General features: G+C 35.1%; 1 pseudogene; it reads left to right on the top strand.

Annotated features, from left to right (window-relative positions):
- The first annotated feature begins 317 nt into the window (after positions 1–317).
- On the top strand, positions 318–9,412 carry LOC101711661 (small ribosomal subunit protein eS10 pseudogene; annotated as a pseudogene).
- Positions 9,413–18,875: the final 9,463 nt, after the last annotated feature.

Below are 18,875 nucleotides of genomic sequence, written 5' to 3' on the forward strand. Positions count from 1 at the left end.
ATCTCATTGTCCCCTGGACTTGTCCTAGCTGGGCTGAAGGTCTAGGAGAGCATTTTGCTTCTGCATCTTGTCATTTTCTATTTTTTCTGGTTTGGTTTGGTTTTATGTGTTGATGGTTATAAATTTCTTTTGGCAGATAGCTTTATAACTAGTATCATGACTTCCCTAGGAAATTTCTGTTCCTCAAAGATGTCTTCTGGGCATATGGATTTCTTGGTCTTTGATTCTGTCCCAAGGTCCTACCTGCCTTATTTATTGAAGATCATGTTGCTGTTTATTTGGCTCAGCACCCAGTCCTTTGGTACTGGACTATGATGATGGTTATGGCCATCACAGTGTTGTCATACAAGGGAGAACAATTGCCTATAACAGGTATGCTATTCTCTTTAAAGTAGTATACTTAGCAATATTAATAGCATCAAGCACAGCCTAGAAACTGATAAATTGTGGTAACTATTAATTTGATACCTTTGACCATAGGAGCAAGATCTACAATTTTATAACACAATCCAACATAAACCAGGAACTTTTTTGCAATGAGTTTCCCCTTAGTGGAGTGATTTTACCCTTTAGGGGGAGAAATTAAAGAGGGATAGGGACCAAAACAGTAATAAGTGAAGGGAAATGCAGTTGGGGCAAGGCTGGAGGACAACAGATGATCACGCAAGCTTTGGGAAACTGGAGAAGAGGGCAGATAAGAAACCATGAAGGATAAAGGAAAAGACTATCAAAATGAACCAGAAAGACAAGAGATGATTTTCACTCATGTGAAAATATCAAACTCCAGAGAAATAGTTGAGGAAAGAGGGAAAGAAGACAAATAGAACAAGCTAAAAATAAATGTAAAATCACAAATAACGAAAAACAATTGAAAGAAAAAGGAAACAAAACCAATAAAAATTAAAAATAAGATTCCCCTGATGTCCACAGTTCTGTGGTAATGTCCAAGGCAGGTAATGTACCAAAACTGTGTTGTGTACTACCACCAAATCAGCAGTAAGATTAGTGCTGTATATGGGGTTGATCTTGTGATAGCTGAGACTGGTCGTCAGCCAGCAGCTTTTTGCATGCCTTGCTCTGTCCTCGACCAAGCCTCCTTACCTGTGGTGCCATCATGCAGGGAAAGCCCCGGGCTGTTCCCAGTCCCATATCCAGTTGGCTCCACTCAGTGTTTGCACAGCCTCTTCTTTTTCACTCTCTTGCAGTTTTCTATCCTGTCCTTGCAGGGCAGGGAGTGAGGGAGGGGGTGCTATCACCACTTTGAAGCTCCTCTCCAGTGGGCTAGGTGCTAACCTAGGGCTGTATAAATTCTGTGTGCATGGCTACAGTCCCTAACTGTGCGGTCATTAGGCAGAAGAAAAAAGGAAAAAAAAAAAAACAAAGACAAAGAAAAAGGGCTGGCAGCCTGTCCCTCAGGAAAGGAACAGATTATTTCTAATCACTCACCTCTGTGTTTCCCTGAGCATAATTTTCTGGCAGCCTACAGCATCTTTTGTGTGGAGGTAGGCAAAAGAGGCTAGAAGCCTTTTTTCCCAAATCTATCCTGTGTGGCTTGAGTTAGCTGCAATTTTTCAGTCCATCAACTTCTTGAGGACTTCCCGGTATGACAGTTCTTGCCTGGCTCTGCTGGAGTTGGTAGTGGCCCTTTTGTTTGAAATCCTGGCCCTATGCTTTGTTTGATCTATTAGGCTTTTATTTTAGATTGATTTTGGCATCAGGATGTATGTTCCTTCTTTTCTTCCAATTAACCTGTGTTTTTACTTGATTTTTCTCTGAGTAGGTCCAATATGACTCCTCTTCCATTCAGCCCTGTTGAATCCCCTCCAAAATTTCCATTTTTATAACATTATCAATATATTCCTGAGGATCAAAATAACAGAAAAATTACAGATGTTTCAAAAATTATCATTGTAATATCTCAGTAATTTCACACTACTTTAAGTAAAAGTATTTATTAAAAGAAGTGAAGCTTAATTTTATATATTATTCACATTTTTATTAGTGAATATAAGCTTAATGTTTAAAACAACATCCAGTATAATAATAGAAGAGTGAAAAACATCTCATACTACCTTTTAGAGTAGTAACACTTTTCTAGAAGGTAATGTGATAATAATAAAGATCTTAAAAATGATTGAGAAATTCTACTTTTAGGATTTAACCTAAAGAAATTATGAGAATTGCACTCAAATATTTGCATATAATGGTAACCATAACAGAATCATTCATAATTTTAAAGCATTTAAAAACAACTTAAATATATTAGAGAGCTTAAAAATTGTGCAATTGTAGGACAGAACACCATTTTATCAGTATAAATCAAGGTTTATATTACTCATGATGCAAAAACATCCTCAGGATAAAATGTTATGCAAAATATCAGAATCAATAATACAGGTATAAAATATTATGTATTTTCTCTTTCTCACACAATGTCTAGAAAAATCTCAAGTAAAATGTTAATAGAATTTCAATTAGAATTGAGTTTTACTTACATTTTTATGCTTTGCTGTGCAGTATTTTCCATGCTTTCTCCAATAATTAAAACCACTTTTTGCACCATTTATCTTTTATGACATGAATTTTATCAATAACATGGCCACAATTTCTGTTCAGGATATTTTATTACATAATTATAATATTTCATCCTAAAACATTGGTCTATTGTCAGGTTATGCATTCAAAAATGTATTTATAGATTCTAATAGCATTCATTTGTTATAAAATATGTAAGCTTGTAAAAATGAAAGTTCATGAAGATGTGACTTAATGTAAACATGATATGTACTTTAAATAAAGCCCTTGATTTTCTAAAATAATATTCATTCCATATGACTTGAAAAAGTACTGTAAGTATTGTAGTCAGGAAAAAGTTTGAAAGACTACATTAATCTTGGTGTTGTTACTATCTCTCCAACTGATTCCGTGGGCAACTTGATCCTGGCATGTCATTTGTCACTCAAAGAATAAAATTGATTTTTGACCTGGCTGATATATTGACCTAAAGTTTAGAGGTCACCTGAAACAGAGTATTTGTGAAAATTGAAATGGAAAATTACTGTTATGGCACATATTAAATGAATAGATAAATGACCTATATGAAATGATATCAGAGAAAACTAGTCATTTTTTCTCCAACCTGAATTTTCTTATGTGGAAAATGGTGATAAGAATATTTATATCATCATGTTTTGTGAAAAAAATACTAAGACATGCAAAAGCATGACATATAGTAAATGATTCAAGACATGATAATGTTATAAATATTAGTGCAAAATTTAGGTATGTGTTGTGGCATACATCTATTATCACAACCCTTAGAGTGACTACTACAACAAGATCATAGTGTGAGTCCTGCTTAGGCATCTTAGTGAAATCCTATCATATATCCCTGTGGTAGAACACCTTGTGATTGACTCTCAAAGGAAAAAATAGTGCAAGATTCATTTGTCAGATAAGTTGCAGGGCAGGTTCATTAGTAGAATTAGCCCTATCTGATTTTCAATAACATATAATTTCTGAAGCATTTTATATTCTGGGCCTAATTCTTGCAGATATGATTTGTGTTTTGACTCTCTATGTTATTGTATTGTAATATGAACCTTATCATGCCACTGATATGAAACTAGTGCCATCTTGCTAATTTGAAAAAAATTCAAATTCAAAGATTATCTTCAAATAATAAGTGTTGTGATATAAATTTATAGTTGATTATGACTTTACAGGAATGGATGCAGATTTTGTCTTCAAATAGCTTCCTTGTGGTTAAACTTTGACAAGCATCAAGAGTGCAAGTGTCTTTTTCTAATACAATGGATATCTTTACATAAAATATTGAATCAAAAATAAAGAAGTCATACTTTTTTCAATGCATAACTTCTTTAATTTTATTGTTAACAATGGCCTTTACCAAAGAGTGTGTATGATGGGAACGGGGAAAATTTATCATTGCAAATATGGAATAAATGCAGATCTAAAGAACTATATTTGATAACAACATGCATGTAGCCTCTCCCTAGAGCACAAAGGCTCCTGTCAGCCTGCCAAAAGCACAACTTACTATGATTTTCAAAGAACAACAGTGAAGATGTGTCAGGCAGAATTTGGACCTCAGTGTTTGGATTAGCAGTAAATCTACTTATCCAAATTAGTATCCAAAGGCTATTGGTAGATCTAGGATGTCATAAATTTACACCACTCTTTCATTATGCTGGGCCCCAGAAGGCTTTGAATTGACAAAAGGAATAATGAGTTCTTGGAATAAGTTATCATATCCTTAAGTTAAAATTCACAGTCTAATCACATTTTTTACAGATTAAAATTATTTTTAAAAGGGTCAATATCCACTGTTGATAGCCAGAAGTCTATAACAAAGATATTCATTTATATGGATATTCATCACAACTTTTCCAGCTAAGATAAAATCTAATTTTCCATCAGTTTATATTTACAGCTTTATAAAAGTATTCTTTGACCAATGGGAAAGCAAAATGTGAACTTTATCATAATGGCTACTGAGTATTGTCAATGCATATTTAAACTGGTTGTTTTATAAATGGCTTTTTTGAAACTGGACAGTTTTAAAAAAATTAAAGTAGAACAGTTTGAAATATGTGCTTGTTTAAACCCCTTCCACCATGTCTGGCTGGGAATACAGGTGGCCAAGCACAAGAGTTCCTGCCAATTTCTAAAGTTACACTTTTATCTACTAAAATAGCATCCTGATCAGGGTTACCAAGCAGGGCACTCAACAGGAGCCCCTGTGCTGGCATATTAAATATCACTTATGCTTCTGCTTGGGAAATCCTCTTTGAGAATGACTTGATCTCAGTCTCTTTCACCCTTTTCCTGTACTCCCTAGCTTTGGATAATGAACTTACCCCAGAGACTTTTCTCAGAACCAATCTTCATGTAGCACAGTTGATGGACATGCTTCTGTTTTGAAAACCACATGTTCAGCACATTTTGCTCTTGTGAAATGGAATATGGTTTAAGTTTGTTATAATCAAAAAGTTTGGCTGAAAGGACTTATGTCAAAGTGCAAAGGGTTTTTTATCCAAAATTTTTTTTTTCTCTTTCTCTTTCCTCTTAAGGCTCAAAAAGGGGAAAATAATAAAATGCACACATTTTTCCACAAGAGTGGCTGAGTTTTACATATGGATGAATTTACAAAGAAAGTCATTAATAAAACACTATCTTTTTGCTTACTTTGTATTCAACTAATTTATTGTGAATCCCATCAAGTAAAGCAGTTCTTGCCTCTAAGGTGAAACTTAATATGTATTCACAGCAAACCATTTCAATTGCAGTTTTGATGGATTGTATGAAAAGTTCCTGCAGGAACTGTGCTGTTATATTAGCATTGTACCAAGGGAATTAATTTTACTTTTAAAACCTCTTCTAAATCAGTATCCACTTTCAATGAAAAATGTGTTTTAATATGGAAAAATTTGGGCCTGAAAATGAGTGAAAAAATTAAGATTTTATAATGTGTTTCTAAATACTATTAAGTTCAGTTAATAAAACAAAAAAAGCTCATCTCTGATATTTCACTGTAATGTCTTTGCTATCCAATAACTGTCAAAAGAAAAAATATAGAAAATTCAATTCTTAAGAAGAGATATTTTTAACTCTTGATTCAAGAATCCACTAATCTCCATTTATAAATTTATTTGTTGAATTTTGGTCTTATTTTTATGAGTTTTACCCACTTATACATATTTAAAACCACATCAAACTTATTTGTCTCTATAGCCTTCATAAATGAAGTTGACAAGTGTTTAATAGCTATTCATTCTTTTTGATGTATAATAGTGTAATCTTTGGGAGGAACAGCAAACTACCAGACATCATTTATGTTCTCATGGAGTTTATTTTACAATCTAGGTAAGAGAATAAATGAACATATATTAGAACTTGAAAAATAAATTGAAAATAGTTTATAAGGTGTCCTTATGCAAAATCACAAAGGTTATGTGTTCTAGTAGCATTATTATATTTACTAGTTATTAGCTTGTCAAATGTTTATTAAGGTCGTTTTTCAAATTTTTTAGAAACTGTGCCCAGAACTGACCCTGGGGGACTTCAGTCCTTTTTTCTTTAATCAATTCATTTTTTTGATGAAGATCTGCTTAGCTAGTTACATAAATACATATAGATGTAATGCATATGTGCAAAAAGAGTGAAAGGGCAAGTTTAGATCAAGTTTATTTTTCATTGCTAATTACTGGTTTATAAGTGAAAGTCACATCTCAAACCTCAAAAATCTTTTACACGTTATGACTATAATTTATGTAGTATTATATTTTCCTTATTTTTGTACAATAACATGTTTCACTTGCTGAATTAACCCATTTGAATTTCAGCTAATGTTTGATTCATGTGAACTGAGTTGTATTAACTGAGAAATCAAGTGGAATATGAAAGGCTCTAGTAAGTATTACCTTTTCAGGAAAAGAAACTGAAGAATGACTCACTTTGTTATAGAACACTAGACATCTTGACTAGATAAAAAATTTAAAAGAAAAATAATATCATTTTTATTAAACTGTTTCTCCTTAAATTACCTACCAAAACACTAGAAAGTACTTACAGTCATAAATTAAAGCATTAGGAATTTGAAATTTATGGTTGGAATTGATTATACAGCTGACAGGGACCTTTATTCCAGGAAATATTAAACATCCCTAGTATAATCAGATGGCTAGGATTGAAAGCTGTCTTTATAGGAGAAAAATATTTCAAACACTGCTGGGATATCTGCATGATATGGCTATGATATCTGTCACCTTGATGATTACAAAGAATGATTGAACCAATTTAGTTGTTAAGGAGGTATTCTTCTCTTCCAGTTTTTTCAACAGTGATTCTTGGTAACTTGAGAATACTTTTTTATACAATAAAGTATGGTATAATAACTTTCAGGAATTCCTGTCTTTTTCTTTATTGCACCTTGGATCTTCTCCTCCTCAATGTGTAAAATATATTGCATGATTCACTGTCAATCTTATAGCAGTACCGAAAATTGTCTGTCTCCATTGTGCCTATCTATGCCAAATGTGGTTCAGGTTAGCAGGGGGAAGAAAATTGTGATTCAATTTTTATTATGTTGGGATCCCAAAGCACTACATAAAGTTTACTTGCATTCTTGGAAGTACAATATTTTCTGCATTTCAAAATTACACTATATAATATGAAAAACTTTACCAATGGTATTACAGAGAACATCAGTAATCTCCCATAAAAATGCAATATGAAACTTGAAAATAAACTGAAATTTTCATAAAAGTACATAGAATTCAATAACCACATGCTTCTAATCTGTGATTTTCCTGAACCATAAACACTTGCTGCCATATTGATGGTGTTCAGAGTCTATAGAGTTTGAGTACCAAACACCAATAAGCCACTAATTGGTAAATTTAAAATTTTAGTTTTTACTGATACATATTTGGAATATATAATGATTACATTCCTTGTAGGGAATGTCTATATCTATGACTACAAATATATAATTACAAATATATATTTATCCATATAAATAAATTTATATTTAGCAGAAAGAGGAAAATTACATTTATTTTTTCAAGATTCTTATAGAGCCCATAGACTTTTCTCCAGAAACCTGTAAATGTATGTGAATAAACACACTTCAGAATATCACTGAGGAAATTCACGGAACAATTGAAGTTTCTCCACTGAACTCTGATTTTAATAACTAGTTCTGTGAGTCATTTCCTCTACACACTGCTGAGATTCTATACAGTTGAATCAGGAGGAATAAATTAGGAGGATTTTTAGGGAGCATTTATTCATCATAGTGTACAAACAAATCCTTCTTGATGGAAGCAAACAAACTTCATTTTGTATAAATTAAGTTTTGGTCTGACACCATTGTGTACATTTTCAGATTTTTGTTGGCATTCTTGAATTAATCACTTAAACAACTGAAATATTAATGTAAAACAAACCTGCAACATGTAATAGTTATTCAAACTTCATAAAATATCAGATTTTTTCAGAAGAATTAGCTTTAATCCTGTGTCAACTTCTATAAATAGTTTGTATGGTTTTATTTTTAGAAACTTTTTAACTTTCCTACTGATTAATCTGAATGGGAAAATATATTTTTCTCAAAAGCTGTAACAATATTTTACAAAAATAATTCTAGCATGTCTTATGGAGTTAGTTCCAAATTCAGGAAAGCTGTTTTCTGTTTGCCTTTGAGATTATGCTGCAAGTTTTCACACATCAGTGATACCAGAAGAAATGAGAAGAAATAAAAGCAGCAATTTCTGGTCAATAAATTGGCAAGGCTATCCGCTGTGCTTCTAAGTAGGATACAACACCAGAATCAATGAGTAGAAATAAATACTGATGTAATTAACTAGTCTTTTTCCAAGATTATGCAAGAAAGAAATATTGATTTTATTGACCACTTCACAGCATGTTAACAAAGTCTTCTGGACTCCTCTTTTGAAATTTCTTGACTCATTTTATCTCACATACCTCCCTATATTTATAACAGCTTAGATACCTACTCCTTAGAAATATATTAAAAGTAACATTATTAGTGATAATTAAAAGTGATTAATTATACTAAAAGTGATATTATTTTCTCCAGATTGTGTTTATTACCAAACATGATTCCAGAGGAACACACTGCACCCTTTTTTACATGTTATCCTTGGATTTGTTTGTCTAATGTATTTGATAAGAATGTTAACTGGTACAGAATTAAGGAGAGAATCCGATGACTCTACAATAGAATTCCCTTCAAGTGTTCTACTACATAGTAGGGTTACTACAGATAATGCCAGTGTACTATATGTACTGAACGGCAGAAGAAATTATTTTGAATGTTTTCATCGTAAAGAAATAATCAGCCTTTCTAGCCTTGGCCTCTGACCATACAGCCACAGTGACATTGTTGCCCAAGAAAAACCCAATTGCCATTTATGAACTTCTTTTTAAAGGAGGGGGCAATGGTGGCCAAGAAAGATGTCCACACACCCAAAAACAAGAGCTGACAGATGAGAATGTATTCAACCTTCATGTCATGAAGGCCATATAGTCTCTCAAGTCCTGAGGCTATATTAAAGAACAGTTTGCCTGGAGATATTTCTTTTGGTACCAACCCAATGAGTGCATCCAGAATCTCCGATTACCTCCACTTTTCCTTTGAGATCATGCCTGCTACCCTGTGCTGCAGCCTTCCCAAGACTGGCAAACCTCCACCCAAAGGTCTGGACATTTAGCAACCTGCAAGACTCATGAGAAGGGAGGCTCACCGAGACAGCTATAGGAACAGCCACTTGGTGATGACAAGAAAGTGGAGTCTGGGGCTCAGTCAGCAAAAGAATTCCAGTTTTGAGGTGAATTTGGTGGTGGACTTGGTCAGCCACTTCAGTAAGGTCTAAGGACATTATTTTCTGTTGAATAAATGTGTAGGTAGAAAAAAAAAAAGAAATAATGAATGTTTGGAGGAGAAAGATATGCTCATCCTGTCTGTATATTACACAATATATACATTTACCAGAAAATCATAAAGTATTTCAGAAATTATCTACAATTTCAAACATTAGATAAGAAAAAAGTTCATAAAAATAAACATGCTATTTCATTCTCACTAATAATATATTTGAAATGTTCATTCAATTATCTGTTTACTAACAATTCATATCAACTTTATCCATGTGCTGTCCCATTGAAATTTCAAAACTGTCTCCTTTTTGACTTAATAATATCATTGCCATACCCTAAGATTTTTCTCACTTTCTGCCTCAATAATACTACTCATTTGCTTCAAATACTCCACCATTATTATGGTCTTGTCTATACTTTTTTAAATTTTAAGCATTTTTAAAAATTTACCTACATTATGTCCTTGGTATATTTCTTTAGTCCCACAAGGAAATCTAATATCATTAATTTTATCTGCCTTTAAGTGCATCACACATCTTATTTTCATTGGCATTTTATTGTAAAAATATATAATGTGAGGTTTATTCTCTTAACAACAATATTGTTAAATATGTGAACATTTGCAAATTTCATAAATCTAGAAGATTTTCATCTTTTATTAATGAAACTCAATACTCAATGAAAAACAAATTCATGTTTATCCATCCCATAAGCTCATAGCAAATGCTGCTCTACTTTCTGTTTCCCTGAACTTGTCTATTTTTTATTATGACTATTGTGGGATCACTCTGTCCTTTTCTGACTGAGTTAACTTATTATAAGATTCTCCAAGTTTATCCATGTTATAACATGAAAGAATGTCTTTTTTAAGAATGACTAATTTTTCTCTGAGTATACCTTTCTTTAATCCATTAGTTTGTTGAAGGGACATTTAGGCAACTTATACCATGTGGCTATTGTAAATAGTGCTGCAATGAACACAAGAATGCTGATAACTCTTAGTGATTTTCTAAATTCTTTTAGATAAATACCTGGAAGTGAGGTTATTGTATCAACTGGCCACTCCTTTTCATTATTAATGTGTGTTAATAATATGGAATAATGAGGTTCATTTTGTAGATGCTTTTAAGATATCTTGATCTTATTCTGTGCTGTTACCTACCTCTTGTGTCATTCTTTTTCCCTCTGATCTACTTCCTCATCTTAGTCTACCACCTAGTTTCTTGTCATCTGTCATTTATTTATTTGCTTATTTATTTATTCATTAATATATACATTTGTTTGGTTTATCATGTAAGGGAAAGCATGCAGAATTTAATTTTCTGAGTCTGGCTTATGTCATTTAAATTGATAATCTCTAATTCCCCTAACTTTCTTGCAAATGAAATAATGTCATTCTTCTTTATGGATGAATAATATTTAATTGTATAAATATGCTACATTTTCTTTATTCATTAATATGGAGACATGACAGAACCCCAAAGCACATCATGAAGAGTTAGCAAATTTCCCTCAATGTGCATACAGGACAACAGAAGAGATATCCTTCCCAATTTATCTACATAGCAGTTTTTAATTATTAGAATTTCCATTCTGATTCCTAAAGATAGTACAAAAAATTTATGTCTTCCATTCCATGAATGTTCAGTATCATATAATGATATTTCTTCTTTGTTTTTAATTAATGATTTGGTAGTTTTCAGTATATAATTCTTTAAGGTCATTGATCAAATTTATTCCTTGACATTATATTCATTTTGATGCTATTTTCTAAATTTTCTTCATGAGTTGTCTTCTTACTTTTTCTTGTTGCTAAGATAAAATACCCAACATTCGAAATTAAAGGAGGAAAGGTTTATTTCAGTTCACATTTTTCAGAGATTTCAGTCTTTAGTTGGCTGGCTTAAAGACAGGGTAGCATGGCAAAAGGGCATGGAAGAGCAAAAATAATTCATGGTGTGGCAGGCAGGTACATAACAAGCAGAAGCAGCAGCAACAAGCCAACCTTCCAAACCTCCTTTTATATTCTACCTAGGCCCTAAGCCTATTGATAGGTACCACCCACACCCAGGGTGGTGCTTCTATTATCCACACCCACAACTATGCTAAACCCATTTAGTTATCACACACTCTTTATTCAAATATCACAAACCTTAGATCTGGTCATCTCTAAGAAGTCTCACTTATGAGCACACAAGGCTTTGGGGAACATCTAGATACAAGCTATAGCATTTTGCCCCTGTCCCCCCATGATTCATGCACATCACTTTAGGAAAAAGGCATTTACTCCATTTCTAAGAGTTGATAAAGTTCTAATAATTTCAGCATTGCTGAAAAGTCCAAGTGTAAAGTCTCCTCTGAGATGTAAGGCAAACACTTAAGCTGTAAGCCACTGTACAAATGAAAAGAAAGTAAAACATTTACAAAATACAATGGCATAAGATAAACACTTCTATTCTAAAAGGTACAAATAAAGTAACAGAAAATAAGGAAACCAAAGCAAGTCCAAAATCCAGGTTGGCAAATATTAAGTCCTGTAGTTCCATGTCCAGCATCCTGACCAATCTGTGGCAAAATGTGAACTCCAAAGTGTTTGGGTGGCTCCATCCCTATGGCACTGCTGGTGGTTGCAGCTCCCATGGATTTTCTCTTGGGGCAGCTTTTCTCACTCCTTGCCACTTTCCTCAGGAAATCCATGTTCCTGGCTTCTCCAACCTTCTGGGCTCTCCAGTGCTCCTTTGGCTTCAGTTTCACACACTGCCCTCTCAGGGGCATGCTACCTGGCCTCCCAGACCTTCATCTGAAATCTGGGTGGAAACCTTGCTGACTTCCAACTTTTACAATCTACATGCAAGTAAAACCAGCACCATATGGATAACACCCAGGTCTGCCACCATCCAGAGCAGTAGCCAGACCTCATAGTGTTTTGGCTGTAGAGGTTGAATGCCTGGATTGCTGAGCACTATCAACCCAATAGAGAGGAATAATTTCCCTAGGCTGCTGCCATTCTGGACTGTGGTGCCCTGGGGCTCTTTTCATAAAGCAGTCTTTTCACCTTTGCAATTTTTAGCCTGCAACCTGTGGAGTTCTGCTGGTTCTCGTTATGACCTCAGGCCATCTTTGCTACTGTCTTCTTCCAAAATGCTGGCTTTTTGCTAGTCTTTTCAGCAACCAACTGCTTCTCTGTTCTATCTTTGTAGGGCATAAATTTACTGTCACTTTCTCTCTGACAAAACTTGAAACTTTTAAAGTCATTCTGTGGCCCCCATGCTCCTGATTCTCAATATTAACCTGGCTAAAAGACCCCAACAATAGACATGCCACCATCTTAATATTAGACTGCCTTGAAATTTCTTCTGCAAGATTAATTAATCTACTACCCTTAATGTCAGTTTCAAGCAAAGTCTATGGACATGAGCAAAATGCAAGCAAATTTTCTGACAAAGCATATCACACATGGTCTGGAGTTCAACAGCCAATACAGTCCTTGTTTCTGACTGCAAGCTCCTGAGCCTGGTTTTTCCTGGCTGCATTTCTATCAGCATTCTGATAGAAACTAGAATCTCCCATCAAGTTAAGCTTAGAGAATTCCAGAACTGCTTCTTAAACTGGCATCTCCAAAACTTCCTATACTCTTTCCACAAGCCAGTTCCAAAGGCTTCTAAATCATATGGCCATGTGGCATCACACCAGTGTCCCCACTTCTTTGGTACCAAAATCTTTCTTAGATACTTTTCTTGTCTCTGAGACAAAATACACAATACCCAAAGCTAAAAGAGGAAAAGTTTATTTTATCTTACAATTTGTAGAGGTTTCAGTCCATAGTTGGCTGACTCCAAGTTGGGGTGACATGGGAGAGGGGCATCAAAGAGAAGTAGACAGGAGGAATCAAAGCAGTGAAGCAAACAGGGAGCAAGTAGATGCAGCAAGCCTCATTCTCTCTTTCCCTTTATATTGCATCCAGGCTATAAACCCATTGACTGGTCCCACCCATACCCAGAATGTGTCTTTCATTATCTATAGCTAGAAATATACCAAACTAATCAATGGGACAATTTAATACTATATACCCTTTATCTTAGTATCACAAACCCTAGATTCAGCCAGCTCTGAAAAGGCCCACCTATGACCAAGTGAGGCTTTGCAGGATCATCTAAATATAAGCCATGACAGTTGTTTTATGATAATTAATAGAAACACAAAAAATGTTCTTATGTTAATTTCATATCTTGCACTTAGCTGAATATGTGTTCTAACATGTGTTTTGTAGAATCTGTAAGGTTTTCTAAATGTAATATATCATTTCCAAACAGATAATTTTACACCTTGTCTTCTAATTTGGGTTATTTTATTTATTTTCCTGTCCTAATTTCCTTAGCTAGAACATTCACAGGTACATTGAACAGAGGAGGCAAGAGTGTGTTATCTTGCTGTGTTCCTGATCTCAGAAGAAAGTTTTCAACGCATTAAAAGAAAACCAGCTACTAATTCTAATCTTTATGAAATTGCTTTGTACAGGAAAACATATTTACCAATAAGGTTGTGTTGATATTCCAGGGGCTTTCTCACATCTTTTTGTGTATATGTCTTTTCCTGTTTTTCTGTGTGTAAATTTCCAATTAGTGATAATTGTCAGTTACTTTTTGCATAAGTTTGTACTTTTTCTCTCTGATGTACACTTGCAATGCTTCTGGTTCTTTGCAATTTTTAAAGGGTCCAGATTTCTGTTGTTCCCAGTGGCCTCAGTCTTCTGTCAAGAGCCATTCTACATAAATTTTTGGGGAAAAATCATTTCATAAACTATCACTATAGCTGTCTAAGGCCCAAAGTCACCTTGCTCTGGCTATGGCATGCAGAAACATAATTCCATTTTGTCTCCAGTTACAACTTGAGGCCTCAATGGTCACTTGATACTGTGATGCTAAAGACATCCCGGTTCTTCAAGAACAAGTAATAATAAAAAAGGGGTAAGATTCACCTGGGAGAAGGGAAATATTAGCCTGCTGTCTTATCCCACTTACTATTGTAAGAATGGTCTCCTTACCACCCTCATCAACATAAGATATTCATCAACCTAAGGCCTATTCAGCTTGGGGCCTAGTGAAATCAGTTTTGGGTCCTTTAAATCTTACCCATCCCAAGGCTCATTTTCTCAACCAGGATGAGGAAGAAAAATGTACTAAGGAGGAAATGTCACTTAACATTTCTCTGGCTCCTGGGGAAGACCCAAAGTCAGATGAGACTTATAAAGAGACTCCTTGGCCCACACAATCAGGCCACTTAAATATGAAACCTTCTGCATCTTGCATGTCTAAATATCAATAGCTAGCTAAAGAAGCAGCTATGTATGGGGACATTCTTGGGCCTTGTTGCTTCACAGTAACAGGGTTGATCCAAACAACCAAAATCAGTTTATTTCTGAACACCAGGTGTTTGACTTCAAACTGCTTAAGGAATTAAAACAAAATATTTTTAATAATGGAGCTCAAGGACCATTTACTTTGGATATTTTGGATTCTGTACTGGGGACTTACTATCTAACCCCACATGATGCTAGACATCTCACTTATTCTTGTTTGATCCCTAGTCAACTCTTCCATTTTATTGTACAATGCTAGGAGCTTTGAATAGACCAAGCCACCAGAAATAGATGGGGTGATAGGGCTAATATAACTGTGAAAATGTTATTAGGAATGGGACAATTTTGCAGACATAGTCCAACAGCTGCAGTATACCAATGTGACTTTTGAACAAATAGGACATATAGTGAAAAGAGCTTGGCTTACTGTGCCTGAGGATGAGGCTCCTGTCCAGTCTTTTCTTAATACCTTATAAGAGCCCAGAAAAACTTATACACAGTTCATGGCCCGACTACAGGAAGCTATTCACAGACAAATTCCTCATGCTCAAGCAGCCAATATATTTGTTCTCCAACTTGCTTATGCCAAAGCTAACCAAGACTGTAAACAGGCTTTGGCCACTGTGTGAGCCTCTAAAGATTTAAACATTTTCATTAAGGCTTGTTGGGATATAAATTCAGAAACTCATAAGGGGTTTGTGTTAGCTCAAGCTATACTGGCTCTTACAAAACAAGGTAATTATAATAATGCTGAAAATGTTAAATATTTTAATTGTGGTAAAAATGGCACATCTTCACTGGCAATGTATGTCTTCAAGCCAGATAATAATGCTAACATTTCTGGAACTTCCACTAATTCTAATATGGGATTTAATGAGGCTTCCTGGGTTCCCAGCAGTGGGCCTAGCAGGGCCTAGATGGCCCAGGCTAAAAGATATTCCAAAGGTGCCAGCAGCCACACACAGACCAAATAACTTCAAAATTAGAATTAATTTGGTGGCTGATGGTTCTAAACAAATATATACAGCTTTTTTATCCCAAGTATATCATTTTAATGGCTAAAACATTAGAGTTTTTTTCCTATATAAACCCCAAGGACAGTTGTCAAACATGCCTATCAAACTTTAAAGCACAACTTCTAAAATAGAAAGGAGTAGTACAGCTACCACCACAAACTCAATTAGATCTTGTTACTTCATTAAAAATTTTTAAATCCACTTGTGGAATGTAAATATACTCCATCAAAACTCCACTGGGACAAAGACAAATCTACAGACACACTCTAGACAAATCTAGACACACACAAGTATTGTAAAAGCATGTCCTAACTAAAAGGTAAAATAGCTGAATACAATTAATAATGTGGGGGAAAGTTTGCTTTTGTTTCAGTAGATAATAGAGAAATGCTGTTGTTCTACCTGAGTGAGTTAGAATATTAGAAATGCGCCACATTCTTTGTCAGATTTGAATCCATTTATTAAAGCTGGTGACCGAGATGGGGCTAGTGCCTGGAAAGTTCTCTTGGAGACGAGAAGCAGTTTGATTTCTCCTTTTAAATCATGCTATCAGTTGGGGAGAGCTCCAGGGGAGAGCAAGCAGAATTTTACAGAAGCAGAACCATGCCGGGGGGGGGGGGGCAAAAAGAAGTTTCACACACTAGGTGAGCTACAAAACATCCTGCACCTACAGCAAGTTTTCTGCCAAACAGGATGTGGGTTTTGGGTGTTTTGTCCAAGCACAAGCACACAATGGTGGTAAAGCTCAAGATGGAGTCTGGTTGGCTAACACATTCCCAATTCAAGATGGAGTCTGGTTGGTCATCACACTGTGACTGCAATCCAGGAAACTTGGATTGCCTTTCATCCAGGGTAAAGTATGGACTAGTAGAGATTTGATCTCATCACAGAAAAGAAAGATTTTATAAAGTTATAGAAAAATGTTCAAACTGGTATTTGGATCTTAAATCCTTATATTTTTCTTTATGGCAGAGTAACCTAAAGAGAAAACTGTTTTGATTATAATAATTGTGTACTCATCCCTATAGACATGAAAGATAAGCAATTGCTAATTACAATTATCATTTTATTTATCCTCCTCTGTGTGTGGAAGATGCTTCCATACAGTGTAATTATTGTTATGTCACCTCATCTCAGACATGGTTGACCCATAACCCTGAAAATTTTATGTTCACTCTGGGGTCCATTAACATGGCTGGAGAACAAATAGATTCCTTCCTACCCAAGTATCCAGTTCATCAGGCTCATATTACATGGAATGGATTTCATAAAGATGCTCCAACACAATGGAATATATGTATTGGCCAATCAGGAAGATATGGAAAATTGGGACCATATAAATTTATTGACTGGGGACCATGGGGAAATTTTATGGGAAGAAAGGATAATAATACAGACTGGTATAAATTAAACAGGACTATCCTTGATAATTTGACTATAAAATCTGAATAGAAGGTTTTAATACAACTTCTCTTCAGTCTTTACATTATGGAAAGCTTGAACCTCCCCAAAAACATTATGGAAATTGGCTCTTCCCTAATTTGAAGGAAGCTTATGGACTGGTAATTATCTAAAATCAGATTCTGGCAATACTATATTGTTAACAGAGCATTATTGGCCTGTTTAAACTTCTGTATGAATCTATAGCCCATATGTTTTCATGTATGGGACTATACAATGGCATACTAATACTTTTTCCTGTCCAAAATGCCCCTTAAGTCATTGTACTCCCGTTGGATCTATACAAAAGAAGATTCTAATGATCCTTGGGCTTATGCCAGGAGGATGGGTTCCTGTTAATTTAACTAAACTGTGGTCATATATGCCTACTGCTCATGTGTTACAAATCCTCCTTGATTGTCTCATCCGTAGGACACAGATAATGCTGGGACTGATCATTGCTGGCATAGTCTCTTTAGTATTATTGATTTCAAGTGTAACTGTTTTCTCTGTGGCCTTGGCTTACTCTATTCAAACAAGTCATTTCAAAGATAACTGGACTGCTGATGAGGCCTGGAAAATATAACATTCTACAGATGCTAAGGTGCAATCCCTAATAAGTGTACTTGAGATTCCTGTTCCCTGGATGTGAGATCAGATTGAAAGTTTACAGCTACAACAAGGCCTCAAATGTTATTATAATATTATTCAATTTTGCATTACTCCTGTATCTTATAATTGGTCCAGCCACCCATGGAAATATGTTAATAAGCATGTACAAGGAGTGACACACAAAAATATAACTTTGGATCTTGAGGCCCTCCAAAAAGAAGTTTTATATATGTCCCAATAGACTGCTTATTTTTTTTACATAGTATATGGTTTTATTTATATAAAGTCCAGATCAAGCAAAGTTAGTCTAGTGTGAGAGATCAGCACATTATCCAGGGAAAGAGATGATAAAGGCTTAAAGGAGACACAAAGGGGTTTCTAAGTTTATGAAAATTTTTCAGAGGGTGTAGCTCAGTGGTAGAATGCTTGCCTAGCATGTGTGAGGTGCTGGGTTCAAGCCCCACCATAGCATAAAGAATTGACAGCCGGGCATGGTGGTGCAAACCTGTAATTCCAGCACTCTAGAGGCTGAGGTAGGAGGATTGCCACAAGTTAGAGGCCAGCGTGGGCTACACAGTGAGTTCAAGGCCAGCCTAGACCGCATACAGAGACCCTGTCTCAAAAAACAACAAAAACATATTTTCCAAGCCGTTCCCTTATTTGTGCACTTTTTCTCTATAGATGCATGTTTACTTAAAATATAGAGATGACAAGCTGGTCCAGCACACACCTGCAATCTCAGCACTTGGGAGGTTGAGGAAGAAGAATGAGAAGTGTGAAGCCAGCCTAGGTGACACAGTGAGACCTTCTCAAAAACACAAAAAGTTAAAATTAAAAACAAAGGAGGGGGGCAGGGATTTAGCTCAGTGGTTCTAGCACCTCCCTCACAAGCACAAGGTTCCGAGTTTGATCCCTGTTACCAAAAATAAATAAATAAATAAAAACAAAGAAAAAAAGGCTGGGGATGTAACTCAGTACAAAGGTGCTAGGTTCAAACCCTGGTATCACAAAGGAGAAAGAAAGAA

The sequence above is a fragment of the Heterocephalus glaber genome, unplaced genomic scaffold (genome assembly GCF_053883595.1).
Source record: "Heterocephalus glaber isolate CG9 unplaced genomic scaffold, H.glaber_assembly_v1.0 deba00001613, whole genome shotgun sequence".
Taxonomy (NCBI): Eukaryota; Metazoa; Chordata; class Mammalia; order Rodentia; family Bathyergidae; genus Heterocephalus; species Heterocephalus glaber.